At 37.9% G+C, this 16,693-nt stretch overlaps 2 long non-coding RNA genes across 2 annotated transcripts; both read left to right on the plus strand.

Moving 5' to 3' along the window:
* The first annotated feature begins 6,594 nt into the window (after positions 1 to 6,594).
* LOC130929273 (uncharacterized) lies at positions 6,595 to 7,278 on the plus strand. Its single transcript, XR_009066848.1, has 2 exons — positions 6,595 to 6,877; positions 7,000 to 7,278. It is a non-coding gene; the product is annotated as an uncharacterized LOC130929273 (long non-coding RNA).
* A 1,960-nt stretch (positions 7,279 to 9,238) lies between these two features.
* On the plus strand, positions 9,239 to 16,606 carry LOC130928870 (uncharacterized). Its single transcript, XR_009066748.1, has 3 exons — positions 9,239 to 9,271; positions 9,927 to 10,016; positions 16,122 to 16,606. It is a non-coding gene; the product is annotated as an uncharacterized LOC130928870 (long non-coding RNA).
* Positions 16,607 to 16,693: the final 87 nt, after the last annotated feature.

A 16,693-nucleotide genomic window follows, 5' to 3' on the forward strand; every position in this document is an offset into this window, starting at 1 on the left:
CATAAATCTGGTATCATTTATTATTGTGGCCTATTGAATATTTTTTTCAGAATGTAATATAATTACAATATATTATATACCAATAGAATACATTAAACAGTCAACAAAATGTGTCAATGATGTTAACAATTTATGGTTTTATAATTCATGCCCCTGTCAGTGCTTCAGCCTCATCAAGTTTGCCTCTCACGTCTGGGATCTCCTGATGACACAGGCATACTCTTGGAAGGGTAATTACTTGACGGTTTACAGCAACAGCTGGAAAATAAAATGGTTTTGTCATTTATTTTGAAATATCAATAACATATCATTCATTTAGCCACATTTGGGCTAGCTTTATCATATTTAGATCGGTAGGAGCTGTCCCATTACCTAATATCCAGTTTTAACTATGTGTTGAGCATTCATTTAGCCATATTGGGCTAGCTTTATCATATTTAGATCGGTAGGAGCTGTCCTATTACCTAATATCCAGCTTTAGCTATGTGTTGAGCATTCATTTAGCCACATTTGGGCTAGCTTTATCATATTTAGATCGGTAGGAGCTGTCCCATTACCTAATATCCAGTTTTAGCTATGTGTAGAGCATTCATTTAGCCACATTTGGGCTAGCTTTATCATATTTAGATCGGTAGGAGCTGTCCCATTACCTAATATCCAGTTTTAGCTATGTGTAGAGCATGGAAAAATATACAACCATGTAATCGCGTTCTAATAAAAAAATCACGATGCTGGACTTACCACTCACTCTCCCGTTTGTGAAGTGTCGAGCTGTCAATTGGCGTCATGACGCCATCTGCTGTGTCAAGTAAATCGCCGTCATCTGACGCCTCAGGGTCAAACATGTAGGGATTAATTGTAGTTCATCTTTCCTGGGAGCCTTTGCCATCGGTAGCGTCACGAAAGAGCGATCCTGAATGGTTACCTTTGGTGGAAATATCACTGACATCGTTGTTGCTGCTATGCTAGCTGTGGGTAGTCTTCTGTTGCCTACGTCACACTTCCGGGTTTGCGAAGGGACCTTTAACGGAGTGCAAAAAAACTAGAAAAACGCAAATTATCCTTACAATTACGTGTTGATAATGTCATGGTTGTTTTGACGAACTCGTCCAAAGTTTATATTCATAAAATTACACCAAAATCCGGAAAGGTCTTCAGTTGCCCTTTAAGCAAACTATCGATGTCAAACAGGACCCCGCTCGCCCTATGGACAAGTGGCGAAATAAAGGTAATGAACAGCGACATGCACTGACAAACGTGTTTTCGCTCACATTTTACAAAGCTAAACATGCACGTTCAATAAGGTCTTATGAGGAGGACATCCCACTTTTAAAAAGGGTTGGAGTTAATGTGGGAGCTAGTGACGGGATCTGTCGTTCAATTGAGTAAACGAATCCATTCCGGATCGTTCAGTAAAAAGATTCGTTCAAACGAATCGTTCAACGAATCGTTCGCCCCCCTCATCTCCCTCCCCGCCCAAATGAATCGTTCGGTTAGTGAACGGGAAGTGACGTTGCCGAACGAATCACCAAAGACCGCTTCGCAGTATAACTGAACGGGAAGTGACATTCTTGGTCCCTCCCTCTCTCTTGCACACAGGCTCCTCATTGACCGCTCGTCGTAGTTTCAGTAATGAGTGACAGGCAATATCATTCTGCTTTCACAGACAGCCTCGTCTCCCTCTCGCTGCTGCAAAAGCGAGGGAGAACTTCCGCGTCGTCTGTCCTAGTTCTATGGGCTCAAAGTCATGGCTCGTGCTTGCATTTCGATTGAGGACACGGTTAAACATTTTCCTTTTGTGGGGGGTCGGGGGCGCACGGACTTTCTTTAGCATGTTCTTGATCACATTTAACGCAGCATGCTTGCTGTCACGAAAATAAAAATAAATGGAAAGTTTAATTTCTAAATATGGAACGACCAACACATCATATTTACCTCTCGCTCTGTTGTATTTTTGTTTTTATGCTCATCACTATTATTTTTAGTTAAAACTATAAGTGTAAATAGCTAGTTGTCGAATGTGCTGCTCTGAAATAAAGACAATACTACATTTTGATATTTGACAGTTTAATTGCAAATCAGTATTAAGATGATCGTATTGAATTTTTGCACTGGTATTAATAAATAAAATAATCCGGTCAACTCCCCTGTCGTCCCCGCATCTCAGCTCATCAAATGCTGACGAGAAATGATTGCTTGCTCTTTACGATGTCGCCTTTCTACCCTCATTAGTCTGTTAAGAAAAATGTAGACATATTGCGACATCTCCCATGTCCCCGTGCGTTGTTTTGGGGCGCTTGAGTAGCGCATGATGGACGGATTGACATAATTTGTCAAACCAACCGACACGCTCTGACACGAAAAAAAATAAATAAAACACTCGGAAAAAATTGACATGTATATACAGTTTCATTGCAAATCAGTATTATGGTGATCGTATTGAATTTTTGCACTGGTATTAATAAATAAAATAATCCGGTCAGCTCCCCTGTCGTCCCCGCATCTCAGATCGTCAAATGCTGACGAGAAATAATTGTTTGCTCTTTACGATATCGCCTTTCTACTCTCATTAGTCTGTTAAGAAAAATGTAGACATACTGCGACATCTCCCGTGTCCATGTGCGTTGTTTTGGGGCGCTTGAGTAGCACATGATGGACGGAATGACATAATTTGTCAAACCAACCAACACCTGACACGAAAAAAAAAAAAAAAACACTTGGAAAAAATGGACATGTATATCCCGTTTCATTGTAAATCAGTATTATGGTGATCATACTAAATATTCTTTTTTTCTGTGCACATATGAGGTAAATATCGCTGCCATGAAGCCTCCATATAGTGACAGTTCTTTGCCCCCTTCATTGCCGTCACGCGACCGCAGCTCAGCTTTTACTTGCATCGTAGCTACCCGTGTTTTAAATTACTGTAAATTTGATAGTATGTCGTAATAGGTAGTCGCGAGTCTGTTGAGAAAAGTAGTACACTAAACCATGCTCGCTAGATTTGTGTGGTGTTTTTGTCTTTTTGAGCTGCATTTGATAGGCTCCACGTTAACAAATATGTGACAAAGTCCTTTCCTTTCATTTTTTGATTCGTTCACCGCATAGTCATTACTGGAAAGTCAAGTTAGCAGCAAGCTAGGTCAGGAACCGGAGGACCGAGTCACTGAACGGTAAGTGACAAAACTCAGTCTTGCCCCCCTGCCTGCACGCTGGCTGCTCATTGGCCACACGTGGAAGTGAGTGACATACGCCCTGATTCTGTTTCCGGTCCCTCCCCTGCCCGCAATGAGGCTGGCGTCTGATTGGTCGTGTGCGATGTCAGAAGACGCTGCCGCTTGCTCAACGCCCTCCCATGCAGTGAACAAGCACCAACTTCATAGAACGAATCAGTGCAGATGGTGATTAGTTCGATCTCGTTCACCCAAACAATTCGTTCAAAAAGAACACTAGTGGGAGCCGCATAATGCCCTTTATTTTGAATTGGTGCTTTTTATTTCTTGACATTTCACTTCAAAGTAATGGCAATTTTGTTGTGCCAGTTGATGTTAATCAAGCATTAATTGTTAATATAAGTAATTAAAGTTAATTGGCTCTAAGTAAAGCTTGTCATAAATTTATCGCATCAGGCGGGTCGGCTCTCAAGCTCAATGAGGACCAAGTCACATCTCCAGGTCCTCCTCTGAGAACCTGGGCAAAAAAATTATGTGCACCCCTGTTTATAATGTAATAAACATGAGCAAGTTGTACTGTGTTCCTTTTCATATTTAAAGGCATTGGATTATTACAAGTAACTATAACTTTTTTTTTAATTGATGAATCCCAATGACAGCCTTACTTTACTACTGTAAACTACTACCTTACTACTTCACTACTGTACTGTACTTGCTTCAAAATCTAGATTAAAGTAATAAAAGTAAAAGATACCAACCACTCCAATTATTTGGGTAATTCCTATTTTACTTAATTAAAAAATTATTTACTTTATTAATTCATTCAATAATTCGTTTCGTTTCAACATTACAGTTTGAACATAATGGAGTCTTGCATGTAATAATGTACACTAAAATGAAATCCACAAAGGCATCCAATTACATTGGAAAACCATAATGTGCAACACGTAATTAAAAATACAATTATAACATTTCATTAGTAACTGTCAAGGTATTGGAATCTTGTCAATTATTTTTTGTTCCAAGACGTAAGCAAAACCCAAACATGTCAAATTCGACTAGGTGCAACTTTCAAATAAAGGAAGAATCCTCCCACCCTGTAGACATTGTAATAATAATCAAGTCATTAGTTTGATAAATAATTACTTGTCATTTTTTTTTTTTTTTTTTTAAGAAAGAGCTGTGAATTGGAAAGGGTGTGTTCACTTTATCCAACATGAACAAACCCTGGCTATTTTTGGAAGAAAAAATTTTGAAAAAATTACATTGTAGATACCACATAGATGTTTATGGATACGTACATAACTAAGTAAAAACATAAATTTGATTTCAAAATACTTTATTTAGACTGCCTATCAATAAATAAGTAATTTCATTATTTTTTATACAACAAATACTCCACTTCAGAAACAATTAAATTTTTTATTTGCAATACTTTTAAAGGATATATATTCTTTCATTCTGTACCGGTTCTCCTGATGAGGATCACGGGGGTGCTGTAGCCTATCTCAGCAAACTTTTGGCAGTAGCTGGATTACACCTTAACACTACAAGTACCAGAGAATTCTGGTACTCCTACAGGTCCCAAGCAAAGGCCGATTTTTCTTCTCCCCGGTAAAAACCCTGAGAGGTGGCCAGAATTACCCAAGTACTTTTGAATGAGCAAGTCCTTGATCAACAGACAACAGCTGTTCATATATAAATGCAACCACTACAGTAGACATGCATTTGGTTGGAATGCGGCCAAAACTGAGGAGAACACACCATGGTTGAACTATTCATTTGATATTTTGTGTCAGTTCAGGTTTATTTATGGGGTTTTGTACATTTTATTAGTGTGTTGTTTTACAATTTTAATGCTGGACATATAAAATATTTCTTACATTATAGTTGTTGGGCCTGTATATGCTCACATATACGATTTTTTTTAATAGACTGACTAGCTTCAAACTTCAATAGCTCCTAACCCATTTGACCTTTTGACCCCAAACCAGTGCAGGGTTGAAGTGCTTTACTTGGAGATCAGGGCACACCTCTTAGTTTTCCAATTTATCTCTTTATAAATTTTCATGATTTTTTTAATTGATTGACAAATTTCAAAGTTCAATAGCTCCTAGCCCATTTGACCTTTTGACCCCAAACCAGTGCAGGGTTGAAGTACTTTACTTGGAGATCAGGGCACACCTCTTAGTTTTCCAATTATCTCTTTAAAAAATTTTCATGATTTTTTTAATTGATTAACAAATTTCAAACTTCAATAGCTCCTAGCCCATTTGACCTTTTGACCCCAAACCAGTGCAGGGTTGAATACTTTACTTGGAGATCAGGGCACACCTCTTAATTTTCCAATTTATCTCTTTAAAAATATTTCATGATTTTTTTAATTGACTGACAAATTTCAAACTTCAATAGCTCCTAGCCCATTTGACCTTTTGACCCCAAACCAGTGCAGGGTTGAAGTACTTTACTTGGAGATCAGGGCACACCTCTTAGATTTCCAATTTATCTATATATGTTTTTCAAACTTTTCATAATTTTTTGATTGAGTGACTTGATTCAAATTTAAATAGCTGTGAGGTCACCTTTTGTTAATTATCAGTGTACATTCGTAGTACTTTCCTTGCTGTTTGTGAATTTTTTTAAACACATTTTTATAATGAAGACAGCTACACATTTTCCATGTTTGTGTAAATTCTAGCACATATTGATTACGATCTGTCAATATACTTGAGACAAAATGTGTGCACGGATGACTTTACCACTAGGCCATTCTGCCACGTGATGTTACAGCAGTGCTTCTCAATTATTTTCTGTCACGCCCCCCCAAGGAAGACGTAAATGTTTCGCGCCCCCCCAAACTCTCTGCCGCCACTGTAAATAGTATCATTTGTCTATAAAATTACTATTATAAATACGCATCTGCCTAACATTGTGTCCTTTTTTTCTAATAAAGAAAAAAAGTAACATACATCAACTTATAATTAAGTATAACTTTATTATAAACATTGTTTTGTTTGTAACAGAGAAGACTTGATGTGCATCAATTTGCCTGAATTAAAAAAAAAAAAAATTCACATCCAAACTAAAAAATACACTCAAGGTACATTTTTGACCATTTGATACAGAAAAATAAAATGTAATAAAATCAGTAAATAATACCAAATTAAAATTGATTAGAAACATTCACTCATGAGGACAATGTGCCAAAAAATTTGACCGAAAAAACAAATCTGAATAAAAGGGGGGGGGGGGGGGGGGGGCAAATGTCCTTGGACAGGACAGTTTTTATTTTTGCTGCTCACAGTATTTACCTCCTTTGCAATGATGTGGAGTTATTTTTCAATAAGGAATGGGACGTACTACGTCATTGTTTGGACACGCCTCCATGCTGGCAATATGATTCAGTTCCGGGCCAGCAGAGTCAATGCGGATTGTAACGTGTGGTAGTGCTAAGCTAACTCTTTCGGTGTTTTAGAAAGAAAATATGGGTGCTTATTGTTGCGTTACCGGGTGCAACAGCGTCTCCTACGACAAAAAAAGGGGTTAGGAAAAATGGACTCACTTTTCACCGTTTTCCTGCATGGAGGACCAAATATCAGATCACGAAGGTACGACGGATGGCTGGATTGCAGCGGTTCGTCGGAAAAGCATTTATGATCATATTTCTGCTGGAATGAGAGTGTGTTCCTGTCATCTCTACTCTTGTAAGTTGAACGCTTTATCCACTTTTGGTTTCAATACGTTTTTGTTTTTTTTCACCGTTGTGTAAATCTGCCTCGGTAGCAATGCTCGCCTACTACGACTCACCTACCTGTTGTGTTCCTAGGTAAACCTGCTGACAACACATCCCGATTGGTCACCATCTCTCTTCTTGGATCATTTGACAAAGAAAATTTGTTCAATGGAGTGGTTCCATTTGTCCTGTGTCGGACTCAAACAAGCCCCTGCAGCAGACGCCATCTGGGTCTGCCCTTCTCGTCGATGAACTGCGGGCTTTTAACTTGTGAAAATGCAAGAACTTTAATGCACATATTTATTCTGCCTGGCTATTTAACTATGGCCAGTGACGTTTTTTTTTTTTTTTTTTTTTTTTTTTTTTTTTAAACCACTTTGACAAAGACACGTTTCATTGTAATGTTGAATTTATATATTCTATTATTGTTTTTAAATTATAATATTCTTATTTGCACTTATGTAGACTTTAGACTGTCAATTCAAATAGTGTTGGAAAAGTTGCAATACCTAAAATAGAAATGCAAGAACTGTAAAGTACATATTTATACACCTTTATTTACCTAAGGCCACTAGATGTTTTTTAACTGCTTTGAAAAATACAGGTTTTGTTGTGATCTTGTATTTATATAGTATATAGCTTTTTATAATGTATTATAATATTTGCTGCCCCCTGCCAGAGTGTGGGCCATTTTGTACTAAAAGGATTTTAAACTGTCAGTTCAAATACTGTGTTGGAGACTAGTACTTGCAATACTTAAAATGGAAATGCAAGAACTTTAAAGCACATATTTATCCTGTCTGGCAATTTACCCAAGGCCAGTAAATAGTGTTTTAAACTGCTTTGACAAAGACACGTTTATTGTGACCTTGTATTTGTGTATTACTTATAATTATATAATATTTGCTGCCACCGTCAGAGGGTGGGCCTTGTTTGCACTAATTTAAAGATTTTAAACTGTCAATTCAAATATCGTATTGGAGAAATTGCATTACTTGAAATAAATCTATTGCAACTTATCAGTCCCAGTTCTTGTCTACAACACTGTCCAAAAATTGTCAATGCATATTCCAAATAGAATAACAAAATTAAGTCACCTGACTTTGTAATTATTACACCTGTTTATTATGAAGACCTGAAGTAAACAACAAGCAGTTACAGTTTGTCAAGAAGTTGTTCAAGTCATGTTTTGGTATTCATATTTTATTGACTTTTCACAACAACACTTGGGATCGTGTTTGTAAGAGCAGAGCAAACTGAAGTTTCAGCGTGCACTCTTCGCCTTTCCAACCTCTCATAACGCTCCGATGTGGTGCGCTTGACCTCAGAATAACCCAAGAAGAGATATGGTGACCAATCGGGATGTGTTGTCAGCATTTCATATGCAGGTTTTCCTAGTAACACAACAGGTAGGTGAGGAGGAGAAGGTTAGCATTGCTACCGAGGCAGATTTACACAACAGTAAAAAAAAAAACAAAAAAAAACGTATTGAAACCAAAACGGATAAATCGTTCAACTTACAAGAGTAGAGATGAGGGGAATACACTCTCATTCCGGCAGAAATATGATCAAGAGAAATGCTTTTCCAACGAACCGCTGCGCCCCAACCATCCGTCGTGCCTTCGTGATCTGATATTTGGTCCTCCATGCAGGAAAACGGTGAAAAGTGAGTCCATTTTTCCTAACCCCTTTTTTTGTCGTAGGAGACGCTGTTGCACCCGGTAACGCAACAACAAGCACCCATATTTTCTTTCTAAAACACCGAAAGAGTTAGCTTAGCACTACCACACGTTACAATCCGCATTGACTCTGCCGGCCCGGAAGTGAATCATATTGCCAGCACGGAGGTGCGTCCAAACAATGACGTAGTACGTCCCATTCCCTATTAGCATGCTAACAATGCTCACTGGCTTACTGATATAACACTGACAAAGCAGGACGATTGTGAAAGGATACACACATATATATTTACCTATTATTATACTCTTGTATGCATATTTACTCATATAGTTAATAACTATAATATATTCTTTCTCTTATACCCTAAAACACAGTGTTCTTTGTTCTACCACATACCATCTGGACTTAATTATCTCTGTGTGCTGCACAGCAAAATCTGAAGTGTTCATTTTCCAGTGAAAAATATTTTGAGTTGATAGGTGTTGATTTGGGTGTTGTTTTAACACTTGCAGTGATAAAATCGCTCAGAAGGTGGTGCTATTTCCTCGAGTCAAATGTAAACACCCCATGCAGAGTTAATTGCCTGGCGGTAAAATAAGCCACACCCAGTTTCCGTGCGCGCATTTCTTCATTGCCTTGACAGAGGAGAAGAGGAAGAGGCTGGTTGGTAAACACGTTTAAAACGGTAAGAACCAAATATATTTACTTGTACAGGGTGGTAATCCTGATATAAAGTCATGTGTTAACGTCTAGTGGTATGTGAAGCGATTGTTATGTGTCATTGAAGCTAACTGATATTAGCAAATGTTAATGTGCTGAACATGCTAACTGCTAGCTAATACGCTACAGCTAGCTAACAAGCTGTAAAATATAGTCATTTCAGGGGCGCATTTTTTTCCCGGTACAATATCAAATGGACAGCAAAAGTAAATACACCGTGTTTGCTTGTAATTTAGATAGACAACGGTGGGTTAAATAACGTTCTTTTATAAAATTTTAAGGCAAATGGTGGCAAGTGCTTCTCACAAAATGACTGCTACAGTCTGCGTGGTGGGGGGAGGGGCGGCGGCTTCAAATATGTGTTGGTTAAGGCTCAGTTATGCAGTTGGGGTTACTTAGCTGGTTTGCTAATATGGTGGCTAATGCGTTGCCATTATGCTAGTTTTACTGCACCAGTGGGGCTGTTAATGCTTAGCTAGATTGCTGGGAAGGTCTAGGAGGGAATTAATTATTATTAATTGACAATTGTTTTTTTGGACCACTCAGCTTGACTTGAAGTTCACTTAACTTATTGCACTTGTGAAAGCTAAACTGCTAAATGTATTTTCTACAAGTTGCAGATGTCATGTTGCTGAAGGTGAAATACCAGAGTACCAGAAAGTACATCAGATTACAGTCAGGTTTCACCTTTTTGGATTTCATCAGTGAAGGTGAGTAGGCATCTCATGTAACAAAATATGCCACTATCTTCACAACAAATGGAAGCACAATGATTTATGTAGCATAACGATTTCAAGATTTTTTTTCTGTGTTGTGCGTAGTTCAGAGGAATGTTAGTAATGTCATGATGTTTTTCATCAATAATGATAATGATAACAATAACAGTATGATAATAATAATAATTGCTTTACATGTTGTCATGTTAACTCATGAGGTTTTGTCAGGAGAGAGCATGGCTCTTTCTGCAGGGGTTTTAGGATTATTTTGTAATCCAAAATACAGGGTGGGGAAGTGCTGAAAATGAATATTTAATTATTATTGTTAGAGATGGCGATCACGTCATTTTCAAAGTATCAGAATCGGCAAAAAAATATCGGACTTTAACACAGTTAACGCATGCGCAGTATGACGCATTCACACATTGCCGTCATAGCCTATAATATCGCTGTTTTGCTTAGATATAGCGATAAAAGCCAATGCCAAGCTAGAGAAGTACATGCAAGTATTTATTAAAGCCATGCAATTAATGGGCAGAAGCTTTACAACACTCCCAAAGTGACTTTGAATGAAGTGGAAGTCCCTTAGGAGTAGTTGGACAAGGTTTGATCATTATCTTACAGGGTGAGCCCAAAAAAAGTTTACACTGCCATAATACAACTTAAATGCCGTGTTTATTCATCTTAGAATTAGAATTGAATCACAAATTATACATTATAACATGTACAGTAGACTCTATTTTTCAATGTGTCCTCCCTTAAGTGTCACAACAGCCTCCAGGCGCCTGCGGAACGCTTCTTTATGTAGGATGCTGTCATCTTTTCCCAAGATCTAACAATGGACCTCTCCAAGGCTGCCACAGAAGTTTGTGGCTTCTTACAGGCACTGTCCTCCACAGTTGCCCATATGCTATAATCCAGGGGATTGAGATCTGGACTCTGGAGTGGCCACATATCACCTTGTCAATCTACTTTTTGGTCCGCACAGATCTTCACTTCCAGAACCAGGTTTTCGTGAGGCTGTTCCAGTATCTTTCAGCTTCTTTTTAACTTTGTAGACTGCGCATCTGGATATTCTCAGATTTGCTGCAATCTCAGTAGGTGTCAGACCGGCACGCAGCAATTCATCTACAGCTAAAGTTTTCATTTTCAGCAGAAGCACAGGAATTGTAGAGACGAGAGACTACCAGCTGCATTGAGTGACCTTAATGTATCACTTAACCATGACAACCTATTTAGATATGTTTCAATGGCTTTTAAACAAGCAGTCAACTGAGTGTAAACTTTTTTTTGGGTCACCCTGTAACTCACGCAATATACCCAATGGAGAGAAGATTTAACATTTGGTGCAACCACACACAGTCATGGTTGCACCACTGCCACATAGCCACTTCCCAACATGCTTTTGGGCTTCAGTATCATTTACTGAAAGCTCAACAAATACACTAGATGGCAGTATTTACTCACAATATACAAACTCACATTTATCCTTTATGAATTACTCTATTAGTGGGTCCCTTTCACAGAAAGAATGTTAATAATGTTAATGCCATCTTGTGGATTTATTGTTATGATAAACAAATACGGTACTTATGAATGTATAAATCCGTCTTCATCTTTCCATTCCAACAATAATTTACAGAAAAATATGGCATATTTTGTAGATGGTTTGAATTGCGATGAATTACGATTAATTAATTTTTAAGTTGTAATTAACTCGAGTAAAAATTTTAATATTTTTTAATTAAATCGTTTTCTAATTGTATTTAATGTTACAGACAAAATGTCTTACACTCATCCAGAGGCTTTAGTTTTGGTTTAAAGATTGGTTCATAATAACAACAAATATCCTCCCCTGCCATTTTTTGTCGCACTCACAAAGTGTGGCACCGAAAAAAACTTGGAACATTGTCAGCATTGTCATGTTTGACAATAAAAAAGATACTTGGAGCAACTGAATTGAGTTTTATTCATTTTTTTTCTTAATGCATTGCCAAAATGTATATGATCGGGAAAAATTATTGAGAATGATTGGAATTGAATCGGGAGCAAAAAAAAAGCAATCGGATCGGGAAATATCGGTATCGGCTAAGGGTGTAACGGTACATGTATTTGTATTGAACCGTTTCGGTTCGGGGTCCTCGGTTCGGTGCGGGGCCGCACCGAACGAGTTTCTGACGAAATGTAAAATGCTGTCAAATTTAGCGCGGTAATGGGCTGTAATTATTTTTTTTTAATTAATCACGTTAAAATATTCAACGCATTTAACGCAAGCGCGGAATGCCCGCTCATGCTTCCCATAATCCCACTGTTACGTCCCACGGACGGCTGCTAAGGGCGTAACATAAAACGAGACACGCACACAAGTTGCAAGTGGACACAAATTTATTGACACAAGTCGAACTCGCAATGAACAAAATATACAAAATGCGGAAGAAGCTGGCTTCAGCGTAAGCCCAGGCCAAAACAACAAACAAAATGAAACTACGCTTGAACTCCACCCGCTAAGTAAACCCTGATCGTAAAAAAGAAAAAACAATACAGCCACTGGCACTAACCTGGCTTCTACACAAAACAAAACGGGTTGAACGAAAACGGTAGTTTACCTCTACTGTTGCGGTGATCTTATTTACAGTGGTGAACACAAACGATCCAATAACGAATGAACACAAAAGACCTCACCGAAAAAGCGGGAGTGTAACAAAATAGCGATCAAATGCACAGGTGAATGAATAGCGAGCAAACAGCGAGCGAGGAGGGACGCGGCACGTATGCTGTCAAATGCGTAGTTGCGAACTCGGAGTGTTGACTGTAAAATGACGAGCGGTCAGATGACTTTTGTTAACGCTGCCTTTATTTGGTTAACAAGACTCAGGCACAATACAACACACACGCGGGTATGCATGCTCAAACAACGGCCAAATAGTATTACCCAGAGCCGTATTACCGTGTATCGGATTAGCTGCCGTCAAGCAAGTGTCGTTATTGCCGCAAATGTAAACAAAGCGCTGCATAATGGATACATGTCAGACAGCGGCTAGTTCGGGTGGCCCGTCAGCGGCGGTGACGTCGTCAGCCCGTCCGGCGTCAATCAGAGTACGCCACGTTGGGAGGGGAGGCAGCCAGCTGGCAGACGCGGCGATCAGATGACTGACAGTCTCAAAAAAGATAACAATTAAACGGCCAGGGCCGTCGCACCACATACAGTAGAAGTGCAGTGAGCAGCGTGGGTAACGGTTATATGTTAACATGGAAGATGGTTGGCCCTCTGGGTGGGGAACTCAAATTAAAAAAGAATATAGATGGAACAACTCTTCACTTCAGTGTTGCAACTGTTCAACTTTGCACATCAGATATTTATATTAAAGAAAAAGTCTTAGCCAAAGTTATTTTTTATTTTGTTTTTCATAATATCTACATTTCAGAATATTGTATTTTCTATTATTGAGCAGAATTCTAGCTTTGTATGGACTAATGTTCCTATTGTTGAAAGCACAAAAGTGTGTAATAAACAACTAGCACATTTATATTTTGCATTTTGTTTTCTTACTGTACCGAAAATGTACCGAACCGTGACCTCAAAACCGAGGTACGTACCGAACCGAGATTTTGGTGTACCGTTTAGGGCTGGGCGATATGGCCTTAAACATGTATCACGATAAATTGAGCAGATTTATCTCGATAACGATAAATGACGATAAATTCGCCCAAGCGGACTGTTATATAATTTGAAAATCTGAATCAATGCATGAAATACAGATTAACTATTTCTTGTTGATTTATTTACCAGCATTCAATTTTATATACTGTATTTAACAATTGTACATGCAGTCTAAACATTAAATTTATAAAAATTAGGGCTGTCCAAATTATCGCGTTAACTGGCGTTAATTAATTTTTTAAATTAATCACGTTAAAATATTTGACGCAATTAACGCACTTGCCCAGCTCAGACATATTTACATGTCACTAGAGTGAAAGGCCCACCTGTTAATTGTGTTTTGCGGAGTTTTGCTGCCCTCTGCTAGCGTTTGGGTGCGACTGATTTTATAGTGTAAGTAATTATTGCCATCAACAATGGCGGGCTACTAGTTTATTTTTTGATTGAAAATTTAACAAATTTTATTAAAACGAAAACATTAAGAGGGGTTTTAATATAAAATTTCTATAACTGATTTAGAACTGATTTATTGTTATAATAAACAAATACAGTCCTTATGTACCGCATGTTGAAAATATATATCCATCTTGCGTCTTATCTTTCCATTCCAACAATAATTTAGAGAAAAATATGGCATATTATATAGATGGTTTGAATTGCAATTAATTACGATTAATTAATTTTTAAGCTGTAATTAACTCGATTAAAAATTTTAATCGTTTGACAGCCCTAATAAAAATGTATTGTAAGCAATAAGAATTCAAGTATGAACATTTATAACAGCGTGTATGACTTGAACAATGTACATTGTCAAAATCAATATGCCTGTGCAAACATGTAATTGTAACACAAATGACTTGCAGCTTGAACAGTACACTTCAAAAAGACAACTTATTGTTAATGGCTGCTGTGATATAATTATTAAATACAAGTGTTTACTTTATGGTTTAAGGGTTTTTTCCCCCCCCAGTGCATTTTTTCATAAATGCACGCACAATAAAAATAGCTGGGGCCATTTCTCGGTCATTATAAGTTTCGCCGTTGGATTGTACTTTATGCAGAATTCTTTACCATCACAAAAGCTATCAGAGGAATCACACACACAGACAGATACAAAATAACGCCACATAGTAATTGCTAGATGCAGTCCGTGCCCAATCCACTCATTAAGTTCAGCCGTTTCGACCAGGTTAGAGCCTCTATCCGACTCCATAACGTTCATTTGTAGCGTTAGCCGCTAGCTAGCGTTAGCCTGGCTACCAGTAGAAAGCACTGAAAGCACCATCTCCGGAAATCGTGAGAACAAAGGAGGACAGCGGGTGAAAGCCCGTCTGGATGCCACCAAGAGTCTACTAAATGTCGGTTGAAAGTTTGGTGAACCTCCCTTAAGCCACACTCCATCACGTTTTGCTTGTAGCGTTAGCTGCTAGCGTTAGCTTACCGGGCTTTTGTTTGATTGGCTTCCTGATGATCACGTGACTCCATACGTAAGCACATTCACTGCTTTCTTAAAGGGGAATGAACATAGACGAACAACACAGAATCAAAGCGGGATGAAAAGACTATTTTCTTGTTTTATTAATTTACCGAATTTACCGACATGGTCAAAATTACGTCGGTCATCGTTAAGAATTTCGGTGACGGTAAATTTTCGGTTTACCGCCCTGCTCTAGTACCGTTACACCCCTAGTATCGGCAGATACTCAAACTAAAACGATCGGGATCGGATCGGGAGCAAGAAAAAATGATCGGGGCATCACTAATTATTATGCTGCCTTGCTGTTATTTCATGAGACCCATTCCCTCACCTGAATTTTTTATTCCCTCAGTGTGGTTTAAAATTAAGATGTTGTCAAACCTGGGAAGTGTCAGTTAATTTAGAAACCAGTTTGTTTGCCACTTAAGACATGAAGAGTTAAAGTGACAGATGGTGGTGGAGCTTTTAGTTTCAAGCTACTATTTGTCTTGTACACTCTGGTTTTGGCAATCCCCAAAATGCAACATCCTAATACTGCTGTTAACAACTGAAAGCATTGTGCAATTTCACATTAGTTTTAGACATAAAAACTGCTCAGTCATTCATTATGTGTAGTTTGAGCCCTGGGCCTTGGATAAACTAATATCCCAAAAAGACTCAGGAATAATTCTACAGCCATAAGGCCTATATTCATATTTCAGTTCACTTTTGAAAGGTAAACACCTGAAGGAATATTATTTCATTGTATGTAAACCAATTTCTATTACCATTCCAGAGTCAATTAGAAATGCAAGAAATGAAAAGAAAGAAATTATCCTCACTTCGTAAAAAAAATTGAATTACAAAGCATTATCACCATTATAACCAAGGTCCAGTAGCCAACTTTGACATTGAATTTGTTCCGTTTAGGTTAAAGAGACATGCTTCATGTATCTTTATTTGTTTGCTTATCCTACTGAAGTCAAAAACAAGTTTGGTCTTCCTGACGCCACAGAACTTGACGTTTTTGATGACACCAACACAGCAGTGGAGGAAGACATCTTTCTTGAATTGATAGAGGTTAATCCGGATTTATGCTTGATTGTATGTGACAGAATTTCAGTTGAAGGTACGTTTCATTATAAAAATCTCTTCAATATGATACACCAATCGATAGGGTGGTGTCATATTACTTAGATAAGTTGTCAGTTACTGGATACAAAATTATATGGCAATTTTCATGATTAATAATGCAAGTAGGATTGGATTGCAAATAGGGAAGCTTCCTGATTACTTAAAAATCAGAAATTTAAAATAAATAAAAAATCATGCAAACACAACAAATTTGAGTTACCCCACCCCTTTTCTTTTTCTTTAAACATCTCAAAACATTTCAGTGTAAATGAAAAAGAATAAAACTCCATTATGTAAGTCACCATTAATGGAACATGAGTCACTTACTTTGATATTTACTAGAACATGTTTTGCATTCAGAATTGGTCTGATCAAATGATGCTTACAAAAACACTTTCATAAAAGTATACTGTATTTTTT

This window comes from Corythoichthys intestinalis, chromosome 13, assembly GCF_030265065.1.
Source record: "Corythoichthys intestinalis isolate RoL2023-P3 chromosome 13, ASM3026506v1, whole genome shotgun sequence".
In the NCBI taxonomy this organism is placed as follows: Eukaryota; Metazoa; Chordata; class Actinopteri; order Syngnathiformes; family Syngnathidae; genus Corythoichthys; species Corythoichthys intestinalis.